Raw genomic sequence first — 19791 nt, 5'->3', positions numbered from 1 at the left:
ACCTGACTTGATAGCACCATCAAGAGATACTTAAGATTTTCTCTCTGTTACAAGTCCAACAGGCTACCATGATTTTTGAGACTCTCTGAGGGTTACAACCATTCACCCACTCTCTTCTATCAAAACGCAGTTGATAAAGTGTGGCTTTTCCACTTTTATTACTAGAGTCAAGATAAAGCACAGCGTAAAGGAGAGGCCTAGATCCTCTAGCTACCAGCCATGTGACCTTAGGTAAATAATTGCTCTCTTTGAGCCCAGAGAATGGAATGCTGAAACTTGCTATGTCTGTACCCACAGGATGGCCCTGAGAACCAACTGAGGTCATTTATTCAACAAAATATTTCTTCAGCTATTGTGCAGGCCAGCTGTTGGGCCAGCATGGTGACACAGCCAGAACTCAGACAAGGAATGTCTGCCCTTATCAAGCGCAGAGCCAAGTGTACAGTTTTGTAAACTGTAAACTGTGCAAATGTAAAGGGGCGCAATGTGTGCCGGACACTCCAATGTAATCAGCTCCCCACTTCCAAACTGTTCAAGGCCTCCTGCTCCGCGTACTTCTTAACACGAACATAAACCAGAAGACAGGTCTGGAAAGATACTGATTACCCTCTTCGCTCAATCACGCGCACATTTCCCAAAGGCACCTCATTTGTCCCCCGCGGAGCAATTTCTAACACAGAAAAAACTCAGGAGCTACCATGAACAAGGTTACAGCACCTCGTCATCTCAGAACGGGGATGCGACAAACCACAAGATGTTATGTTTTCATTATCTCAAAATAAACACACTGTGTTTTAAACATGTACCAGGTGGGTTTGCAATGCCAACTTAACGTAGTTCATCCGTGGCCCTGTCACGGTCATTTTTTTTATTAAAGTGTAGTTGATTTACAATGTTAGGTTAGTTTCAGGTGTACAGCAAAGTCATACATACACATATATATTCTTTTTCAGATTCTTTTCCATTATAGGTTATTACAAGATATTGAGTATAGTTCCCTGTGCTATACAGTAGGTCCTTGTTGTTCATCTATTTTATCAACTCACAGACACAGAAAACAAATTTATGGTTGTCATGGTCATTTTTAATTGTGTAAAAAAGGTAACCCATGGCTTGTTTTCCGTAACTCATACTTAACATCTTACCCTCGAAGATATCCGGACCTTTCAATTTTACATTAGTGGTTCTTATAGAACTTTGGAGGGACAGAGAATTCTTTGAGGATCTGGTGAAAGCTACAACCCTCGCCCCAGAAAAACACATATTCGTATAACATCATGTAAATACAGTTACCGGGGAGCCGTGGGGCATTCTGAGAAAGTCCAGTGACCATAAATGCAGACTCCCCACCATCTTACTGCAGTGTCAGCCCACGGGCGCCTCGCCCAGCCTCCTCCCCTGATCACCCACCTGTATTTCTCTCCCCTTCTCTCCTCTTGTATGAGTGCCGAACCCACAGTAAATATTAATTTTAAAAATCCAAAATAATAGGAAAAAACTTAAGCTTAAACAGAGAAAATATGTCAAATTATAAAGCATCTGAGTCATTATAGTAACCAAACCTGATTCTATACCAGCTTTGCTAAGCACTATTAATAGTTTCTATAATTTAGGTTTAATTTAATGTTTTCTAAAATTAAGGTTTTGTCACTCAAGTTCTTTAAATGAATAAGTTAATGCATCTAACTTGCTACAGTTGAACATATAGTGTTGCTTCCCCTGCTCTGTGAGTTACAACACCAGCAGTAAGTGTGAGTAACAATATGGCAATAAGTGTGAGTAACAATACTAGCAGTAAGTGTGAGTAACAATACTAGCAGTAAGTGTGAGTAACAATACTAGTTTCCTACTCTGCTCAAAAGCTTTGTTACAGTTAGGAGTTAAAAGAAAAAAATTTTTTTAAACTATGTAAGATTTTTTCTTCCAAAAAAGGTACAAAGAATTTTTACCCAGGAACTTTAAATGTGCACTGTCATGCATAAAGTTGTCTTTAAATAAGGTTGGTATGCTACATTTTAAATACTTAAGGTTATGTTCATATAAATATTTATGCAGGCTTCTTTATTTCTAAGAAGAATTCTACCAAGGATTAAAAGCCAGTGCCATGATTTATAAATCATTTCACCTAAAAATTCTAAACTTTGAATTCTTTAAAGTTATTTTCCAATAGAAGAGGCCATTCCTTCAAGAGACAGAGTGACATACTATATTATCTTTCTTTCATACTTCAAGATCTCAGGTGGGCCATCTCTGGGGACATTTTCACTTTATAAAAAAGACGCCTTTTTGTCATCCTTTAAAAGGCAGTCTATCCTTACACACTTAAAATGAGTTCAATTACCCACAGTCGGATTGCACAAAACTTATTACTATAAATCATCTACCAAAAAACAAGCTATGATAATTTCTTAATCCTAAAAGAAGGGCTAAGAGACAAAATTCAAATGCAATCTTTTAAAGATAAGATAAAATTGCTACGTATCATCCCTTTAGTTAAACCTTTTATTTATAAATCTAGCAAATTTCCCTGTGTAGACTAAATTTCCTTAAGCTTTTCTGGACAAATTCCCTGCATTCAACAGCATAAGTTCCAATGTTTAGTCAGAAAAGAGGCTATGGAGCATTAAGATAATTACACAATCTGAACTTCTAAGTATATATATTTTTTAAATTAATAACATAGTGTACTTCCTTGCTTAGAAGGAAATTTAAATTACAAAGAATCTGACTTTCAAAATTCCTGAACGCCAAAGCCATTAAAAACAGCCCGTGAGCCATGGAGCTTCACGAAACATTTATCACAGTATAACATTTCTGTAATACGAAAGTTTCTGGCCATCACGTAATTTCAAATTCATGTCCATGTTCACTCCATCCACAGTGTTTTTTAGCATAAAACTAAAGCGTGTTGATTCCGGTACAAATTATAAAAGAGACTATGAGGAATGTTCAAAGTAACCTCAACCATGATGACTTCACATTCAAAAGATTTTTCTCATGTTAATAACATTTAAATCTTTGCCTCTCTCTGACTCAACACGCCTCAGACTGGAAGGTGAACCAAATAAGCTCCTCCAGCCAGGTGTGGGAAAAACTTCACTGTCCTAAGTGGATGGCAGTGCATTTTTCAACTGGACAGGCTAAACATGGGCACATTTCATGAGACACTGAAACAGGCAAGGAGGAAAAAACAAACAAACAAAAAAAACTTACCTCCAATTCCTCAGTAGGAATCTAAAGAAAATTCATGAAATCTCAGCAGGTTCTTTAAGGTGTCTTTTGGATTAATGGGAAATCCAAAGTCCCCAGGCATTCAGATTCTGTGGGCGCCAATGTTCTCCTCCAAGCACTTATGGTCATAAAAGAGCTGTAACATCTGCTTCCATGACAATGGCCTCTAATCAAATCAAGTGTTCACCCTCAGATAAGCTAGGACCTGGGACCTGGAACCCTTTGTTGCAGTGTTTGCACCTGGACTAACCTCTCCTTGAGCAACAAAATACAAAGAAACTATATGGGACTAAAAATAGCTGCGTCCATGTGCAGTTGGGGCAAACTACAGACAACAAGATACAAAAAGCCAACTGCCACTTCTGAGGAGCCAGGAGCAAAAGCAGGGTACTGGGCATGCCCCCTGCACACAGCACCACCAAAGGGGCAAGAAGACCGCCTAAGCCGCCCCTCCAGCCTGACCCCTGGACCCATCCCTACCCTCGCCACATGTAAGGAACCAGATCACCCCTCCTTGGGGAGTGAGCAAGGGAACCTGTTGTTTTTGCTCCCTTCTGCTGCCGCAGGGGCCCCAGAAAAGCCTCACCTGAATTTCTTGTCTGGCCTCTTATCATTTTCTATTGATAAGAATCCCAGTCAGTAATGATCCTTGGGAGGGTATAATTTTACTCCATCCACCACCACCAGAGCAAGCAACTCCATGAATAGGGTGGATGGAAACAGTCCCTGGAGCTGACTATAATCTCATTGTGATAGAAAAATTCCGATGTAGGGTGGATGGAAATAGCCTCTGGAGCTGACTATAATCTCACCGTGATAGAAAAATTTCGATGGGCCACTGGATGAGACAGATGAGGGTTGTACATAGACGAGCAGTACCTGGGCAGCACTCCTTCTTAGCACTGTGCAGATTCACATCTTCCCCAGCAAGGTCAAGGCCCAGGGCTATTCCCAATTAGACCAGAGAAAGACAGGAAGTGGAGAAGCCCGAGGCCACCGTGGGGTTCCCAAACAAATGCAGCTCATTTTAACTAGTCAAACCTGTTGATCAGTAATGGTCCACTTGAGGGAAGGAAGGTCAGAAGACTGAAAATAATTTACTTAGTAAGTTTTAAAGAATGAAAGTGCATCTACGGTTTCCACCCCACAATCCCTTGGACAATTAAAATGAAAAGCACGTTCATGTCTTTTTGCTTTACATGGTGTATCTTGCTTTGTATCTGTTGGACACTGGACGCCTTCTCTAGAGCCTTCTTAAGCAAGAAAGCAGAGTTTTCTGTTTACTCAGGTTTCCAGAACTGCTATTTATTACTCCACTACAGCGTGTTTTCATTCCAGAGGAGTGTGATTGTTAATTTGTTATTGCGAGTTTCTTAAGGAGTCAAAACATCCAGAGAAAAGCATGAGCTACACGGGGCAATAAAGGCTAGAAAATGTCTCAACAACATGGAAATGACTCGCTGCCTAAAGATCTGAGGCTTAAGAAACACTCTACCCCTCAATTCACGGTAAATTTTTTCGGATGAAACAAATAACAGCTCGGACCAGTTTTCAAATCAGAAACCAAATTCAGAAAAACATCTAACTTGAAATATCCTATGAAGAAGACTTATAAACTATGTTTCCCTCCTCTCTCTAATCAGTGAGGTCAATTATCACTTGCACTCAGGGTACATATTTGGTTACTGCCTACTCCCACCTTCTCTCCTCCAACAAAACTTTTGCCCAGATAAGGGAGAGAGTCATCTCCATACAAACGGACTACACTCAGGCCAGCATTCTTCTGCACCATTTTTAAAAAAAGAGGACAAAGCATCCAAGGGAAGCCTAAGCATTTCTATGAGGAAAGACTCCATAAATGCAGACCTTTTTGATCAATTCAGATCCCAGTGCACAAGGAGCAAATACACAGGGGCAGGAATGATCGGTAAATATTTGCTAAATAAAAGCAGCTGGCGTTTCTCTATCCTCTTGACCCCGTGTCCAGCAAGTTCCCCTTCCCCACCACACCCGGAGACGTTTTCCTTTTGGTTATAACATGGAAGCCAATCACTGGATTAAGATGAAATACTAGGAAGGAGCTCTTCACACTCAGTGAACTATAAAAAGTTGGGGGTGGGGTGTTCCCAGTAATATTCGAAGAGGTTTCAGTATAAATCTTAGTGTCACTGCTAAGCTGAATCAGAAAACATCTAAGGTCACAGAACTCATCTTTGAGGATGATGCCAATTATCATTTTTCAATACAAATTACCAAGACCTCTTGAACACGATTATGTATGACACAGAATAATTTCTTAACAGGGTCCTGTTTCAGGTGGCTCTCCCAAGAGTTCAAGCCATATGGAGCCTAATTAGTCAACTTATTCCCTCCTTGGTCTGAACTTGTATGACATAATATTTCAGAGGCTATTTTTTTCCAGAGAGTAATTCACTTGAAAACATAGTGGCTTATTACCAAAAGCCTCCTCAATTATTAAGTCATTCCTCTCATGTACAAAGACGGTTACAGCCATAAATAAATGGCCAAATTCCATTCCGTCTCTTTCTATCTCTCCCTCCCCTCTCTCTTGCCCTAGTAAATTTAAGATCAGTAAGTTCAAAATTTTCAAGTATTCATAAAATCATAAAGTAAATGGATGCCTTAAATATGATAAAGGAACAATCTATTTATTTATTTATTTTTGCTGTACGCGGGCCTCTCACTGTTGTGGCCTGTCCCATTGCAGAGCACAGGCTCCGGACACGCAGGCTCAGTGGCCATGGCTCACGGGCCCAGCCGCTCCGCGGCACGTGGGATCTTCCCGGACCGGGGCACGAACCCATGTCCCCCGCATCGGCAGGCAGACTCTCAACCACTGCACCACCAGGGAAGCCCGGAACTATCAATTTTTGATCCAGATGTAGATAATTAGGGAAGAGGAATAAATGAAATGCATAAATAATGCCAAAATATTAAGACGATGGTAGAAATTTCAGCTACTGTGTGTATATGTATATATATCAATTCTCCTAACACACCAAAAACAATAATAAGTGCTCGGTAAATTGGGTTCAGATAAGATGCCTAATATGAATAAGAAAATAAGCCCAAATTATAAACTTTTAAAAAGGGATATAGTTTCAAAGAAGCAGACACACAGATAGAGAAAACAAACTAGTGGTTACCAGTGGGGAGGAGGAAAGGGGAAGGGGCAAGATAGGGGTAGGGGGTTAAGAGGTACAAGCTACTATTTATAAAATAAGCTATAAGGATATATTGCACAACACGGGAAATACAGCCAATATTTTATAATAACTATAAATAGAGTATAACCTTTAAAAATTGTGAACGCACTATACTGTACCCCTGTAACTTATATAATACTGTACATTAACTAAACTTCAATTAAAAAAAGATATAGTTTTAAATCTCTTAAGTACTTACAGAAAAATGAGCCATAAATTATTAAGTGAATACACTATGAGAGCTTTATATTTATATTATATAAAATAGCAATGCATGCAAACAGGGACTTCTAAAGTGCTTTCTTATGTACTCTTTTCCTTTCTGATGTACTCAATATTTTGTCTGTGATATAATTGGTACTACTCTTTAGCACAGAAAATCTTTTTTCACTGGCAAATTACTAATATAAACTCAGATGTGGACACGAATTCAGACCACGAAAGGATCAAAACGAACAAAATTTCTGTCCAATGAAAGTGAAACCTTCATCATGTAGACTGTTTCTTCCATTCACCAAGCAGAGATGCTACTGGGCACAAAAATAACTAAAGCTGTCCTGAGCAACTGGAGAGTGGACATTCGTTCACTCCTTCTACACAGATTTATGCACATCTGTACTACTCTCAAACGATGAAGCTGCAAGGGAAAATTTAGAGGTCACTTAGTCCAGACCCTCATTTTACCTGCAAAGCTCTGAGGATTAGAGAGATCAAATGTCGTGAGCATGCTGAGTTTATTAGAGAGAGGGAAGCAGGTTCCTTTCCTCCCTGATCCTTGCTCTTTCTGCCTCACTGCCCTGGACCCTGAGAGGCGGCAAGAGCCCCCAGTCACATGGAGGCTGACTGGGAAGCAGGACCTCTAAGAAACGTAATGAAGCAATAATGACACGATAAAATGAGCTGTGCAGACAAGTACACAGGAACTGAGGGAAGTGGGGAAGGAGACTGGTTTAGGCTGAAATAGCTGGGGAAACCTTTCCGTCCTGGAGAAGGGGAGGCTCATGCTGGACGTTCACGGCAGGGCAGAATGTGGGAGTAAAGGCAGAGGGGTGAGGGAAGAATCTGAGCCAAGCCTGGTGGTCAGAAATAAACACGATATGCACAGGCGAAGGCTGAGACCTGGGGTGGACACCAGGTTATGTCCACACTCTCTACCACCCTCGGTCACCCTCTCACCCACGCCACCACCACCACCTCCCACATGCCTGTTACACTGCCCTAAACACTACACGGATAAATTAGAAAACCCCAAAGGAGAACAACAGTACAACAGCATTTACCAGGTACCAAGTGCTCTTCTAAGTGTCTTACATATATTGATTTATTTAATCCTCATGCTGATTATAATCCCCACTTTTCAGATGAAGAAACTGGGGCATTAAGTGACTTGACCAAGCTAGTAAGTGGCAGGGCTGGTATTCGTATCACAGGAAATACAAAATCCTGGGATATCCAACGATAACCGAACACACAGGCATAACAGGCCAAGTTTAAATAGCAGCTTCAGAATAGCTTGGCACCCTGTTCCCTATCACATAGCCTTTATCCCTTCCTGTTCTCCTGATAATTCAGTCCCAATTGCTAAGGATCCTTAAGGCTGCTGTCACACCTCCAGGGCTACTTCCAAAAGCTCAGGAGAGCTGATCCAAGTGGTACCTCAGCAATCCAAACACAGTGGACATCTGAGACAAGCCCTTCTACAGAGAGATGGCTGTCATCTGGCAACTGAGAACGAATTTCAAAACCATCCTCCCTTTTTGTACGAAGTATCTGGCCACGGAGTTAGTTATCAGCAGAACCAGGATTAAAAACTGTGACCTTGGACTTCCCTGGTGGCGCAGTGGTTAAGAATCCGCCCGCCAATGCAGGGGACACGGGTTCAAGTCCTGGCCTGGGAAGATTCCACATGCCGCGGTGCAACTAAGCCCATGTGCCACAACTACTGAGCCTGTGCTCTGCAGGCCACAACTACTGGAGCCCGCGCACAGCAACGAAGACCCAACGCAGCCAAAAATAAAATAAATTTTTAAAAAAATTGTGACCTCTGTCTCTTCTCTCTCTCACCCTTATTCTCCCAAGGCGTGTATTTGTATTTTTGGCAAAGCAGCCAAAGGGAAAACATCACAGGAGCCTTCTTGTAGGGTTCGAGGTAAAATGAGTAACAGCTGGACGGAAAGAGCAAAGGGAAAGTGGGTCATGGATACGGTGCTAAATCTATAAGCTTTTTCTCTGGCTTTCTTTGAAATGTTTTCTTTAAGCTCAGAGCTGGAGGCTTATATTTACACATGGCACAACTCCACCTGAGACTCCAGAGTTAGGCTCTCAGTAACATGGAAAGCTCATAACCTTTTGTTCAAATTGCAGCATCTGGACCTGCAGTACTTATGTCCCTTTTACAACAATGTAACCTTACATGAGGCAATTTAACTGCCAGGGCTTGACCAGGGAGATGTGGGTTAGGGGGACCTATCAGCGACTGGTTTCCTGAGACCCGACAACTTCCTGCAATGATGTGTGGCTCTGGGCACCACAAACTAAAAAGCCCTCCTTTGATTCTCAATCCCCATGGTTATATCTTACTTCCACCTATGGATTCTGGTCCTTCCAGCCGATTGCTGACACACTAGGAAGGGGAAACAGGCCCACTGACCGTAAGTCACAAGGGTACTTAAGTGTTTTGTGCTTGCTAGTGTTTCAGGCATGTTAAGTGTTGGACACTCTTCTTCCTTACTCCCCGGATGAATGAAAAACCACTGAGATCACTGCAGGGGTAGCAACAGACTAAAGAGAAATAAACTTTTTAAAATAAATAACAACTTGGAATACCCTTTTAAAAATAAAATTAAATGTCTTTGTATATTAAATGATATTTGTTACTGCTCGATTACAATTTAAATTGTAACATTCTAAAGGAAAAAAAATCCCTCTATATAAGGTGGAACTTATAAAAAAAAAGTCTGAACACAAAGCTTTCTGGATAAAAGGTAAAACTATATATATATATTTTTTTTAATTCTACAAAATACAGAAAGAGTATTAGAATAAAACCCTCTACATTTCTTAGGAGCCATGTGTACCAAGACTTATTTATAGTACCCTACATAAGGCTTGCATTCATGCCCACGGCTCTTTTATAATAAAATTTTCCTTCAAGTTCTCCTTTTGTTGTGAACTTGTTATTGCCTTCCCACTGGCTATACACAACCACACATGTCTTTCAAAAGCTAACTGAAGCACAGAGAAGTTAAACATGATTTATTCAAGGTCAACTCTCCAGTCAGTGGCAAAGCCATAAATACAGCCTCTCCACTGCAGAGCGTTCTGGGTGCTGGGCCACACTGCACCGTGAAGTTTTGACTCTTGATTGCTGTTTTCAAAATTCCCTTGGGTAGGGGCTTCCCTGGTGGCACAGTGGTTAAGACTCCACGCTTCCACTGCAAGGGGAATGTGTTCGATCCCTGGTCGGGGAACTAAGATCCTGTAAGCTGCGAGGCACGGCCAAAAAACAAAAAAAAAAAAACAGGGTGGACAGAATGAACAAAATAAGAAGATAAAAGCCAATCTAGGGCTTCCCTGGTGGCGCAGCGGTTGACGGTCCGCCTGCCGATGCAGGGGACACGGGTTCGTGCCCCGGTCCGGAAGGATCCCACATGCCGCGGAGCGGCTGGGCCCGTGAGCCATGGCCGCTGAGCCTGCGCGTCCGGAGCCTGTGCTCCGCAGCGGGAGAAGGCACAGCAGTGAGAGGCCCGTGTACCGCAAATTTAAAAAAAATTCCCTTGGGTATTCTACAGCGGCTCATGTTGACAAGCTAGAAGGAAGCAGCTTTTAACAAACTTCATTAACATTGCACAATTTCACATTCTTGGACCTATCACACATACCAATTCGTTTTTAACATAGGCATTTAAAACTCCCTTTAAGACACTGTACAATTGACTCAAATATATATGAATGGGACAGGATTTAGTAGCCTAAAGTATATCCTGTTTTCTTCCCATTAAATGCAGCTGAATCACAGTGCATGGTAAGCAGTTGGTGCAAAAAGAAATGCTCTGCAGTTAGGGCAGCACTCAACTGCACTAGACCCCGTCCTAGGATAAGAATCGCATGAACAGTGCCTGGCAAGGGTGAAAAGGCGGCTCTGGGAGTGCAACATGCATTGGCGGGGGGGGGGGACGGGACGACGACACACCACAAGTACTGAGCTGCACTGAGAAATGAGGGCACCAGAGCTATCGTAAAAAAACACTCACAAGCGTGTGCAGATTAAACAGATAACAAGAGGGATTTTTTTCTTTCTGTTTTATAAAAAGGGAGGTCATTCCTCTCGCTTTCAGGACCTTAAAAATTAAACCAGAGTAGCCAAGGGCTGGAAGGCTTTGAAGAGAGCCTCGAGCATACTTCAGGACCTTAAAACCGGGAGAAACCTAACCCCAGGGAGTTGTTTACTCTGCTTTCTGCTACCACACTCCAAGACGACTTGATCGAACAAACGGGCATTTTATTTTGCTGCTATACCTCTATCATGAAAAAGCTCATTTGCCATTTTATTTTTATCTAATCATGCTGGCTGTTTTTTGTCTGTCTCTCTCTCCCGTCTACCCCCATCCCACCTACACTGGCATTCTCTGTGGTCAAAGAATCTGTTTCAGTATTAGTGTTCAATATAACAAATGTCAAGTAAACACTCTACACATTTCCTGTGCTATTTAAAGCATCCTAAGCAATTATTTGCTCTAAAGTATTAAAGTGTAAATTTTCTTAGCTGTGCCAATTCTTATAGTAATAGCTGTCACAGAACCGTACTTAGAATACTCAAATGCAGCTTTTAAATCAGCTACACTCTTAGGCTACATTTGCCAAGATTTTTCTAGTTTCCATATTTTTACAGCATGTTTTTGAGACAATGTACAAAACTGCAACAAAGTGTCATATGTAGCTCTTTTTTTCATATTTTATTAGTAGGCACATTGGTATCTTTGAGCATAGATTTTTCTCTAAGCAAAAAGATGAGAGAGAGAAGATATAGACAGACACATATACACACTTTAACCTCAATACTATACTGCTTTTTATTACAGGCCAAAATTGTGACCTTTGAAAAAATCACATTTGATAAAGCTCCAAATCATATAGTTAGTTCATAAAAGGGTCCCCTAACATTAGTTCTGTAAAGAGTGCATGCTATATCTATACCTACAAACACATGCAACGCCAGAAAAAATTAATACAAGACATACATATATAAATGTGTATGTGCAAATGACTACATACAGATACACACATATGCCTTTATAAGCACTTTTATGTTCAACTAGATGTGATTATTTTTAATCTTTTAAATTCATTACATATTTTTGTAATGACATGGGAGTAACTTAAAAGTAACCTAGCTCTAAGCCCTTAATAGCTAAGAGTGCATTAAATTGCTACCTTCTCCTACAGAATTGCATGACCCTTGGAAAAAATTTCATGCAACAGGGTACGATTTGCAAACAAAAACCAAAAACCTCCTTTGCTTATTTTTTTTTTTTTTTTTTTTTTTTTTTTTTTTTTGCGGTACGTGGGCCTCTCACTGTTGTGGCCTCTCCCATTGCAGAGCACAGGCTCCGGACGCACAGGCTCAGCGGCCATGGCTCACGGGCCCAGCCGCTCCGCGGCATGTGGGATCTTCCCGGACTAGGGCACGAACCCGTGTCCCCTGCATTGGCAGGCGGACTCTCAACCACTGCGCCACCAGGGAAGCCCTGCTTATTTTTTTAATGTAGTTAATTATTAGAATGTACTTTTCAACTGATGAAAGAATTATATTATTCCCACCAGGCCCGAACCCATTTTGATTTTTACATATTGTACAAGGTATTTACTACTTGCTGAAAGACAGCATTCAAGCATTAGGGGACAACAAGGTTACACTATCTTAACATGTTCTACTCAATGGCTTCTGATTGTGTTATGAAGTGCCTGCACATTGGTTACCAAAAACGTTTCGCTATTTTAAGAGTCACACTATCAAGGAACCACATGTCTGTATGGCTAATATTTGTGACTTATAACCTGACAAGCTTTTTAGAGATGTGTCAGCCCAAGTCACATTAAATCACCCCCTCAGATGGTCTGTTTGTTAGCATCCCTCCAGAGCACGCCTTGCTTGAGAGGGGATGCGTCCTTTGAGAGCACCAAAGAAACTATCACCCCACCACAAAATCCCCCATACCAGTCATGGCATTTAGGCCTGCACATCACAGCAGAGGACACTCTCCCTGACCTTTTGACGCAGATCTGACTCAGTTCCTCTTCATGCCCCACAATGGCGAGAAAAAGGAGGGGTGACCGAGAGATGAGATGGCCGAGCAGCGAGGAGAGACGAGAAAAAGGAGGGAAAACAAAATGAGCATCTGGCTGGGATACGTTTTTGTGCACTTCTGTTAAAAATGTTTTCAAACATCATTTTTCTTTAGTGGTTACTTCTGAGGTGGGAAGAAAGGTGATGTGATGGGGGAGGACCCCACAGAGAGGACATCGAATTCGTGGTAATTACGAAATCTGGGTGGAGAGTTAGTTGAGTCCTCACTGAATCCTTATTCTTTATAGTTTATCTTGGTTTGCAACTATGCCTTTGTATATAGCTCACATTCATGAAAGCAATCTTGCAAGTCTCACGATGACATGGGTGGTAAGCGATAAAGTATAATTAGTTAAGAGCATAGGGTGTGAAGTTAAAATGGTATGAGTTGAATCCCAATCCTCCCAGTTACTAGTTGTGTGACCTTGGGCAAGCTACTAACCCAGTTACCTTATCTGTTGAGTGGAGATAATAACTACCAACTAGGTTTACTGTGAAGATTAAGTGATCAGCACAGTGGCTGACATACCCTAAATCCTCAATATGCCAGCTAGCCATTACTATTATTAAAAGGATAGGTTCTCTGCACAATGACCTTTCTTTAGTGTGTGTGCTGTTTCTTTTGTTTGGGATCATGAATCTGGTAAATCAATATTCGCCAACCAAATGATTTATTGAATAAAGATATCAACAATCAAATGCAGTTTTTTAAACTGAAAGGCCATATACTGTTGTCCAGAAGATGCCGAAATGAATGAGAGAAACAAATTTAACACTCCCACAAGCAAAGTATGAAGAACTTGAGTATCCAGGCACCCTTTCCGGGGAGTCTAATTAATATCAGCAATGTCAGCTGTCTCGTATAAGAGAAGATCAATCCAGCACTAACTTTAAAGTCTAAAGACATCTACCATTCAGGACTTCCCTGGCGGTCTAGTGGTTAAGACTCTGTGCTCCCAGTGCAGGGGGCAGGGGTTCGATCCCTGGTCGGGGAACTAAGATCCCACATGCCACATGGTACGGCCAAAAAAACAAAAAAAAAAATAGGACATCTACCGTTCGCCCTTATGAGTATTCAGAGTGCACAAAATATGTTAAATCCTAATATCTTACATTAGCAAATAATAATTAGCAAAATCCATGTGTATCTTTTTAAAAGCTATCCCGGGCTTCCTTGGTGGCGCAGTGGTTAAGAATCCACCTGCCAATGCAGAGGACACGGGTTCGAGTCCTGGTCTGAGAAGATCCCACATGCCACGGAGCAACTAAGCCCCTGCGCCACAACTACTGAGCCCGTACTCTTGCGCCCGTGCTCCACGACAAGAGAAGCCACCACAGTGAGAAGCCCACGCACGGCAACAAAGAGCAGCCCCCGCTCGCTGCAACTAGGGAAAGCCTGTGCACAGCAATGAAGACCCAACACAGCCAAAAATAAAATTTAAAAATAAATAAATAAAAGCTATTCCCCCAATAATATTGAAAAGGAAATCAAAGATTAATTTGTTTGAAGCCACAGGCCACAATTTATTCAATTTTATTGTTCCCTCTGGGCATTCATAGGTTTGCAAGAAATGAACAAAATGAAGTTGAATGTAAATTCAGGAGGTTGGACAGAAAGATGTGTAGGGTCTCTTAAACATCATGAATGACAAACTGCCCAAATGATCAAACTATTAAATTCTGAGTTTCATGAATGACAAAGTACCTCAATAATCAAACTATCATCAACTTTAGTTGATCTTCATAGCTAAACTCAAGAATTAGCTGCTACGTTAATAATGACATTTATCGAAGATATTCCTCCTTCCTTAATTTCAATTTATGTGAGCATGGTCAATCCACAGCTCTTAATTTCAGTATTTAATTCTATTATCACAGTATTAAGAGTATGCCTAGGCTCTAAGTGTCCGGAAGCATAAAGAAACTGGTAACTCTGAGAAATACATATGTTTCGGAGCCAAAGGAAGAAAATTAAGACATTTCCTTTTTTTTTTTTTTTTCTCTTAATAATTCTTAAACCTCCCTTTGGTGTATTTATTGAGCATTAGTTGTTATTTATACAGTGGCTCTCCCAGGAGAAAGAAAATCAACAAAAAAATAAGACTTTTCCAGGGATAAAGAGAGAGAGTTACAATAGAGAAATACCAGAGGGGAATAATCTTTATTTTATATAGCAATTAGAACCTTATAAATAGAAAATATACTTTTAAAGTCATAGCATCGGTTTAGAACTGGCCAAAACTGTACATATTTGGAAAGTTACTGATTACTGGTGAAAACAAAGGAAAATCCAAACTGAAAGATTAAATTTCTCTCAACATCAGTCACTTGCATGTCTGTACCTCTGTCATAAAGTGTTTATGAGTTTGATATATATTCCAGGCATACGTCTCCTTCCAGAGAGCAGAAACTCCTAACCGTCCATATTCCAAACTGAAACAGATCCATCAGCATTTCACCTAAGAACAGTTCCTAAAAGCTATTAGCAAAGGCTATTCATAGACAGAGAATCAAAAGATGTAAAGATTTTCAAGTCAAAATGTAATGCTTGGGCTTCCCTGGTGGCGCAGTGGTTGAGAGTCCGCCTGCCGATGCAGGGGACGCGGATTCGTGCCCGGGTCTGGGAAGATCCCACATGCTGCGGAGCGGCTGGGCCCGTGAGCCATAGCCGCTGAGCCTGCGCGTCCGGAGCCTGTGCTCCACAACGGGAGAGGCCACAACAGTGAGAGGCCCGCGTACCGCAAAAAAAAAAAAAAAAAAAAAAAAAAATGTAATGCTCTTTAAGTTTCTGAAGCACATGCTTAGAGAAAACTTTCACTAAACAGAAAAGCAACAGCAAGACCATTATCCCTTCACAGAAACCAGCAAATAAAGAATGTACGCACAGAACACCTGGATTTGCTTTCCTGTTTCTTTGCCAGTGACTTTTACACACATATATATATATATATATGATTAGCTAACTGTCAAACAAACATTCAGAGCACTGAATGACATGCAGTCACACAGATACACTCTCACACAAAAGAGAGCAAGGCTGATGCTATTTCAGTATCATGAAATATTTTCCTAACCATGCACAGATGGAAGTACAGACTTTTCTGCCAACCGCCTGGTTCAGAAACTTTGCTCTATTTTTAATTATTTGGTTCAGAGGACCCATTTGTGATTAAATTCTGTGTTGGATGGCACAGCAAATAAAGTTCCTGACCCACAGCAAAGAACACTGAGAGAAGCTTAATTACTTTTAAACAGCAAGTGTAATATTGTAAACCATGTGTAGGGACAACTAATTTGTCAAAGACCTGTTGATGGTTCCTGCAGTTTGAAGCTGTGGAGTGTATCAGTAAAACAAAAATCCAGAAGGTCTTAAGGAAGTGACACCAAAATGAAGTGGGTTTTTTCCTCCTCTTTTTTTTTAAATTGAGGTATCACTGACATAAAACGTTACATTAGCTTCAGGTGTACAACATCATGGTTCAAGATATGTACACACTGTGAAATGATCACATTAAGTGTAGTTACCATCTCCTAATGACGTTTTTAATAACAAAGAAATGTTGGTCTTTGAGAAACAACAATGGAGTGAGAAATGGGAGTAAAGAATTAATAGTGTCGCAAGGACTAATCTTATTAGCACTAAAAGTTTCACTTTTGACTGGGATCGGAGAATGGAATGCCAAAGCTTTACGCACAGGATATAGACTCAGATGCAAAGCGAAGCTGGTCAGGAAACTCAAACCATAGAATTCAGAATCACACACTACAATTGCTGAGCAGATAAAATCCCAGAAGAGAAGCAGAAAGAGAAGCAGTGGTCTAGCAATAAGGCAGAAAAGGCAGTCAAGGTAAGAATGGAGCAGGTTGGAACTGTTTTATAAGCTCTGTGTTACTTTTTAAAAGCTGTTTCCAAACAGAAAACAGTAAACCCAAGTATCAAATCAGTATAAATACAGAAAAGAAATAAAATATAAGGCATCCAGGTAAGAACCCTGAAGGTAGAATAGAGCTAAAACCTAAAAGACATTTATTCCTAGAGAAGTTTTCTTTTGATCAATTTCCCTAAAATTTAAGTCTTTGATGTACCTGGAAAACCTCAGATTCTACTGAACAATAGGTCACAGAGAGCCAAAATGTTTCAGGAGTAAGAGTTTGCAAATGAGTCCAAGATCAATGCCAGAATGAGATGGGAATTGAAAAAACTCAACAACAAGCACCTAATTTCTTCTTGAGAAGTGTACAAATGGAGAATAACAGAATACCCTTGGCAGGGGGATTCTGAAGTCCAGCTTCTTAAACCACTATCACTGGCTACTAGCTTTTGGCTGGGTTGGTTGACATGGCAAGACCATTAGAAGGACACAGACAGAGTTGTGGGCAATTATGAAAGTTCAATAATTGGAAGCAATTCAGGGAGCCATCATGTGGAGGAAAAAAAAGTGATCTGTTCCAGAAAGTCCAAAATAAAGTTGACTCCTACTATACATATTCATATTCTTCCTTCTCTACTATGCAAATCAGTGAAGTATATGCATGGCTATGTGTGTTGGCAAGAGACTAGAATATTTTTTAAAAACAGAATTAGAAAAAAAGCACATCTACGACTGAATTATTGATAGTTGCAAACGGTTTCATAACACCAATGTAGTATGATTACTATGGGCCACAGGCCATGGCTTAGAAATGGTTTTTATTTCATTTAGAAATGTTTCTATTTGCTATAACAATAGCCACTGTGCTGGGATGGGATTTGACCTGTGTCTTTGTCCATAAAACAATCCTATAAAATATGTAAACATGAATTCAATTTTCTTTAAGTCAAGAAAAACAAAACTATGGTTGTCAGAACAAGAACGGCTTTCTGTGGGATATTCTAGTTAAACGAAAGCTATTCAACCTGAATCAATTGCTGTATCCATTCTCCAATACACAGCAGATTTATATTTCACAAGGTTTTTGACACAGAACAAAATGTTACTGAAATACCTCTTCCATTCCTTTTGTCCTACATAACATTCCAGGGGCTGAACTCCCAACATGGGGCATATATTTGTCAGCTTCTGTTTGCACTGGTTCTATTCTAGTTTGTCTTTGTTGCAAATTTTCCGTGTTGACCCTTTCCTGGCAAAACATTAATATAGACTTTTGGTTGTGTTGCAACTTGCAATAAAAAAAAAAAAAACACTTACATTTTTATTCTGCACCATCTTTAAGCACCTGTAACTATTAAAAATAGGCCCTGCTGTTTACACCAATGACAGAACTTTTTATATATACATCTGCTTATATAAACACTAGAAATTCAGGGAGAAAATTATTGCGATCCAACAATCCACACATTCCTACGCAAAACCAATCACTTGAGGATTTAAAAGCTAGATCTGTGGCGAGAGACAGGCTAGAACTAGCAGGAACAAGTCTGTACAAGATGAATTTATCCTCCACTGCCTCTCCGCTCCAGGTCATCCCAGGACTAGGCTTGTGGGAAAATGCCAAGATGGAAAGAATGGGTTGGTGCCTGTTTTCTAGCATATCTGTGTAAAAGACTCAACAAGAGCTCAGAGCAAGCTGCTGCTCTGAAAGGGACAAAAGGTGTGGCGCTGCAACATGGTCCTGGCCATTGAATGCCTAAGCCTAAGGCAGCTCAAACTCGGTCAGAAACGGATTTCAGACAATGGGGAGCTACAACACTGGATCTCAGGGATGATGTCCAAGAGGTGGTCTCTGAAGCTGGGTGTCATCCTTTAGGGTGGCCCAGAATTAAATGGTGACGCATTATGCCTCCTGGCGAGTTCATATATACTTTGAACGGCACAGACACCAAGTCCCGTGGACTTCCACCGAAGATCTTGGGGCAAGGAGAGACGTCCACCAGCGCTCTCTGTGACCTGTTAGAGAGAAACATTCTTAGCTACTCCGTCACCAAGCAAAACTCCCCAGCTAGGCTATAGCGCCTTGACTCCTAGGAAAAAGCTGTAAAGAGATTGCCGGGAGGAGGCCTACAAGAGAGATGGCCTTTGTCTGGTTTGCAGAATCACTGAGGAGGACTCCACATACAAAATCTAGCTTCCGTAAGCCTCAAAGAGAATCAGATTCCAAGTATTTCTGAAACCAACAGCACGGTCGTCAGCACCAATTACTTCTGCAGAGACAGAAAAGGCTTCATAACAGTTATTATACGTGCTTCTGGCATCAAGAGATGGATGGTGATTTTTACTAAAAGATTAACTGCTAGATGTCCTAGGACAGCAGATACTCATCATGAAAGCAACTCAGTGTCTCACACTGGCTCTCTCCAGACCAGGAGGCATACCTCTGATTCACAGGGGGCTGCGTGAGCTTCCTCTGCCCTCTTTTGTAGCATCCAGCAGAAAGACAGGAGGGACCTACCAATATGGAAGTGACCTGACTGTAATGCCTTCCCACCCACATAGGAAAGAACTTCCCAGAGAAGATGGCATCAGTTTTCAAGATTCCATGGATGAGATCAATACAATTTCCTGATGTTTTTAACTTTGCTGACACTGGTGCATTAAAGGAAATATAGCTCAAGAAGCTTAACTTTAAAGGTGTAGTGGCTGCAGAAGAAAAAACACTCTCTACCCATCCGTCAAGTTCAAGCTTAGGCACTACAAAAACTAACGTCAAAATTTATAAGAGGGAATGGTGTACATTCAAGGGGCTCTACTCTTGTCTTTCTCCATCTTCCCAGCTCCATCTCAAAACTGCTCTATTAGGCCCCTTCGATGAAGCAAAGTTCTGTCTTTTCAGTCTACAGATTCAGAGTCACAACTGCATAAGGCCTGGGGGATCTCGGCTTCAGAAAGTGATGGAGAAAGCACTGAACTTCATACAGGTTGGAAGGCCCAGGTGACAGCACAAGCCATGTGTGTTTAACCCTGAAACCTAGCAAATCTGTCAACCTCTTAGGTTTTGTTTCCTCCTCTAGAAAAGGAAGAGGATACTCTCTGCTCTAGGGAATCATTA

At 41.0% G+C, this 19791-nt stretch overlaps 1 protein-coding gene across 13 annotated transcripts in view; it reads right to left on the bottom strand.

Moving 5' to 3' along the window:
- ATXN1 (ataxin 1) overlaps positions 1-19791 on the bottom strand; it is a 399420-nt gene that overhangs the window by 357789 nt on the left and 21840 nt on the right. For 3 of the 13 annotated variants that reach the window (XM_060163629.1, XM_060163637.1, XM_060163634.1), the window contains one exon: positions 12676-12754. The exons of 7 other annotated variants lie outside the window; for them this stretch is intronic. The gene's annotated coding sequence lies outside the window, so the exon portion shown is untranslated. Of the gene's footprint in view, positions 1-12675; positions 17953-18607; positions 18693-19791 lie in introns of those variants that run through there. 3 more of the 13 variants (XM_060163630.1, XM_060163636.1, XM_060163635.1) reach the window with 2 other exon arrangements.

The sequence above is a fragment of the Lagenorhynchus albirostris genome, chromosome 10, assembly GCF_949774975.1.
Source record: "Lagenorhynchus albirostris chromosome 10, mLagAlb1.1, whole genome shotgun sequence".
NCBI lineage: Eukaryota > Metazoa > Chordata > Mammalia > Artiodactyla > Delphinidae > Lagenorhynchus > Lagenorhynchus albirostris.
The sequence above is the reverse complement of the archived record's forward strand: the minus strand, read 5'-3'. Positions and strand labels throughout refer to the sequence as shown.